Here is a 5,312-nt window from a genome sequence, read left to right as displayed (position 1 = left end):
TTTGTCTATTCAAAATTGTATTTCTTAAGCAGTCATGTTAAATGGAAAGGCACAAAGCATTAAAAAAAGCTTATTAGAGAACTGAAACATCATTCATCATACTTTGGTTTTACGCCATTTGATTGGGCTAAAGATTCACAAAACCTTTACTAAAACATCTTGACATGCATTGTGACAGCATTTCACAGTTGACTTTGCTCAGTACTTCCTTACTGGAGAGGAAAATGTGAAACCAAACCCGCTTTAATATGAGGTGGCATGATGAATAGCATGGCAGCACGCCCGAGGCCCTGTGTACACGGTTCACTAATTAATGCTAATTCCTTGATATGCAGCTCGTTCCTCCATCTTCAGCCAGGAATTCATTGACTGGCATTCAGAGCTAAATCGTGCTGCGGGAGAATGCTGATGAGGAACTCGTATCAGAGCCTCGATGTTGTGGCATTTGGCCACCATCGAAAGAATTACATTCCCCGGCTTATGGCAGTGGTGCATGTCACTGTCACTCCATCCAACCTTATCTCGCGCTTCAACAGAGGGATGGCGTAGCTCCTAGTTCCGGTGAAGTGGCATGAGAATGTCATAAAATGTGACCTGAACCCACCCACATGCCTAAACGGTCCAATCCACATTCCCCAATAGACTTTAATAGAAATAATCTACCTGCAATCAGCTTAAGTTTTGAAGATTTGAATAATAAATGGATATTAATAAATGATATATATTGTTTAAGCAGTGTGTACATGATCACTATTCTGTTTGATCAGTACCAGCGCTATATGATGTGTCAGGTAAAGAGAAACACATCGGCAGATTAAAGAGGCACACGGGCAGTTACAGAGCCCAGGGTCTGTAATGCTGTCAGCTAAAGCGGATGAGCTTATGAGATTTTCAGAACCCACTCTGCGACTCGCCTCTATGAAAGCACTGAAGGCAGAATTATAAAATATATATTATAATAGAAATTCTCAGTGACAGTAGGTTTTTTTCTAATTGTGTCACTGTTCCTGGTGATGGGAATGCTCACAGACGCCTGGAGGGATGGCAGCTGTCTACATGGAATCCAGATAAAAATAGCTTAGTCAAAATCACCTCTCCCCCCCCACTCCCCTCTCCCCACCTTCAATCTTTCTTCTCTCTCCACACCAGGAGTGAGTGATGATTAGCAGCTCTTGAACACATCCTGCCTTGTTTTGCTGACATGTTTCCATCATCTCTACATGTGGGTTTCTCTTTTGGGTCATCAGGCCTTTCCCTCCCCAGTAGTCAATGCTGGTTCTGGTCACTCAAGTGTCTCCCGTTCATGAACCAGCCAGGCTGTACAGGTCACTGTAACTGTGTGAGGTCAGTGTTATCCAGAGCATTTTCCATCACGCTACAATTTTTCCCTAATAGGTTGTTTTGTCTGCGCAGATAATCCAAACCTAACAGTTGTGTTTCTCTCCTCTCTGTGCTGACTGACCGGGCTGCACTGCGGATCCAAGCCTGACCCTTGTTTGGAAAATGGCACTTTTGTAAAAAATGTAAGATTTTACCAGATGTAATACATTAGGATACATAATCAAGAAGATGAATAAATGACATCAACCGTTTTGGTTAAATTCCAGGTTTTTAAGTAGTCTCACTTTTAAGGGATGGCAAAGTTGGCTTCTTAAATTGCTTCAACACTTTGTTCTAAACTAAAATATATCAGATTCATCTTATTTTGCCTCTGAATTATGTTTACTTCACATGACACGAGCCACTATAAACTACCATTTTTTTCATTACCAACAAATTACTGCTTAAAATCCAAAGCACGTGACTATCTGCTATACCATTATCTTCCATTTTTCACTTTTAGTTTGGTGTGTTTTTCTGCAGGTTTAGAAAAAAAGCTTTGGGATTTTTGATGGCATCAGAATCCCAAAGCAGATACACAAAACTCTTTTTTCACTTTTGATCATTTTTATAGATTGGGCATGTTGCCTTGCCGGAGGTTTTTTTCATGTATTGCAACTCATTTTTGTCTCTTCTTTAACTGCTGGCAGACGGTCCTTCGGGTACTGTTACTATTAAGTTGCAGAATGTAAGGGCATGATCACGTTGTATGCCAGTACTCACGCTTAATGCTAAGCAGAGCTTTGAGCATTATATTGACATTAACAACATGCAGAAATAACAGCTGCAGCTACGCCAGAGAGTCGATCCCAACCTCGTAACCTACCTGCCTGAGTTCCTCTTCTTTACCTCACTCTTTAACCGACTCGCAAGGATTACCCAGTTAAGTGTCATTACTTATCCTGATACTTCAAAGAAGCTTTATACCAGTGCAATAAGAGTGTTTAAATTTGAATCAGCCCTCATTGAGTCTTTAGGTGTGCACAAAGGGTCCAGAAGAAGAGCCCTGCCTCTGCAGAAGAACTCGACACTCCCTCTCCATTTACATGGGGGACAACATGAACAGGTGCTTGCAACAACAATTTCAACACTAACACTGCGTGTGAACGGATTACTTAGAACGGGCTTAAAGTATTAACTAATGGACTTGATTGTGGATGTCAGGGGGAAAGCTCTGAGCATCACCAAAACAACACACGGATGGCCTTCAATTACAAAAACAATGCTTTTACCAACTATGTGTCGCAATAAACCATAAGACTGTTATTCACAATTTCTTATACTACTTCGGAACAAAAACTATATTACAAAACACCTTAAATGAGACATTAAACTCCACCAGGAGAAGGAAAACGGATGCCTTGTTGGAGTGCATGCCTTGATTTGACAGTATCCTAAGGGCACTTGAGGTTAGATGCTGTTTTTCTGGAAGTGTGAGAGCTGAGCCACAGCTGGCTGCGGAGCATCACCTCCACATTTCCCACTCAGGTGAGCATTCCTTGTCTAAGCTTAAGCTCAGGTCTCAGTCATCACTCTGGTTTCTTCACCCTTGTCAGAACTGATCCCGAACGTAACTATAGATAATCTACCACACCTCCTGAGGTATAATTTAACTTGTGGACTTCCATCATTAATGTCCCTTTGAGAGTGTTTCAGTTTCAGCTCTCTGAATCTCATTCCACACTCTGATTTGCTGAATAAAGTACTTTCCCCTTTTCACTTAGCAAGCAGCTTGCATTTAAATGCATATCAAGCCCTGCTGGTGTCAGCAGATGTATGTTTATGGTAGCCCAAATGTGGTACATAAATTAACGAAATACATATATGGCCCTTTCCACCCCCATTTTGGATCGTCCATAAAATAGAAGGCTCTTTTGATGAGACTTTGCAAAGGATTCAGCACAAACAGGGGGACAGTGCTGTATTTGTCATCCAGCTCTTTGGTCTTTTTTTAACTACATCGCTAAACGCATTGCTTTATTGCATAGGAGTTTAACAGACACACTTAGATTTAGAGTTCAGTGTCATTATCTAATAGTATGTTTGTTTTAACTGGCATGTCGCCAAACTACCCGTTACCACTGGCTTACTTTCTGATTGGTCAAAGAGGATAAGCATAACAGACTCCAGATCACTAAGCTTTTGCATTAATTACCTCCAAACATGCAGCTGACGTCCGAGTATGCCAGCCAATGTAGCGTCTGTTTCAACCTCCTATTGTAACATGGCTTTAGCTGAACAAGAACAGGTTTGAAAATGATCACAGTTAAGCATTAACCTTTAACCTTTAACCAGGGAGGAAAATATAATAGTAAACCTGCAACAAAAAAAACCTGTGGATAATGTAAGGTTATATATACGAACATCTCAATAGAATTCTATAGAAATAAACAAATGTAATGCATAAGTTTACCTTGTTATTTTTTCCTTTGACGTAATGATATTAAATGCAATTCGTTGACTGACCATTTTTTTAAAAAAGGACCCTTATAGAAGGGTTTTTATTAAGTGTTTAATTAATGCTTTAAATATCACTTTGTTGGTTAATTGGTTGTAAAAAAAATGTTGAACAGATGTGGCTGCAGATGTTGAAAACCTGATGTTCAAACCGATTAATAATTGTAATCAAATAAATTAGAAAGTAAGATAAACACTGAGAATATATTCATGGGTAACCCTTGTTTAGTAAAAGAAAAGAAAGAGGATAATTGCAGAGAATTAGGCTTTGGTCACACCAGGAAATGTTGGATTGTAACTGACCCATAAGCCATTCATTTATTATGATTTTTAACCCTTTATAAAGCCGCAAGCTACAGCAAATAAGCCCTTTATTAAAGCTCTCAGAAGCTGGTACTAAGGTTGTTTTTGGTAGAGCACTGAATGGCTTGTTGATATATGGAGGTGCTACACATGACACAGGGGCGTTGAATGAGAAAACATAACAGTACACGCTCATCATTTTGTTTAGGCTAAATGACAATGTATAGTTTAAACTTTCTCGTTACGGCTATCAATCTTAATGAAATGTTTTTTGATATTTCTCCACAGCCAGAGAACCACATGCGAGATTAAAAAAGGGAGGGGGTTCAACATACATGAACACGTGACAGCACATCAACAGCTGGGACCACACAACAACACTGGCTGTGTAAAGAATGATCAATGTGGCAAATGGCTGTGATCGAAATGATTCAAATGATGCTTTTTTCCATCTTTTTTAGACCCGACTCCTACATTTTTAAAGCTGCTTAACATTGTTTAAACTGTAGAGAGACAGAAATTGAAGTACCAATGAAAAGAAAGAAGACTAACTATGTTTTATTCATGTATTTTAAGGGATTAATATTAACATAAATTCATTACGGTCTAGGCAGGCAAAGGTCAGATGAGGTAGAAGTTGAGCTTTAATTCTTTAAAGCATCCCACAGGAGCTGCTTGAGATGTCTGCTTTTATTACAAAAGCCTTGGCAGAGTGTGTGAGCTGTAGGATCCAACGACACGCTGTAATTACTCTGATGGCAATTAAAGTTTCCCTATAAGTAATTGTCCCAGCTTGTGGGATGTTCATTAATTTAAAGGGGGAAGTGGACCATACACTATAGTAAGATGTTGTTGTCCTTATTTAAGGCTTAGTCTCACGGTCCAGATGTAGCCCTGTTGTTGGGTAAACACAAACCTCTTACATAACCGTTGGAGTTGTATTGAGAGTGCCTGGCTTGAACATAAGTGATTTGCTGCAGCATTGCATTTAAATTAAGAATCCCCTAATATTGTCCTGAGTATATGCAGGCTAATAAAAAGGTATTAACTATAAACTCATTTAAAAAGTCTGACATTTTTTTCCTTTGCAATGCATTAACCACTAAAATCAAGAAGGTGAAATAGTAGTCCTGGTCCAAACAACAAAGTTACATAGAGGTCAATCCTGGTGC

Source organism: Eleginops maclovinus, chromosome 8 (genome assembly GCF_036324505.1).
Source record: "Eleginops maclovinus isolate JMC-PN-2008 ecotype Puerto Natales chromosome 8, JC_Emac_rtc_rv5, whole genome shotgun sequence".
Lineage (NCBI taxonomy): Eukaryota > Metazoa > Chordata > Actinopteri > Perciformes > Eleginopidae > Eleginops > Eleginops maclovinus.
Note: the sequence above shows the minus strand (reverse complement) of the source record.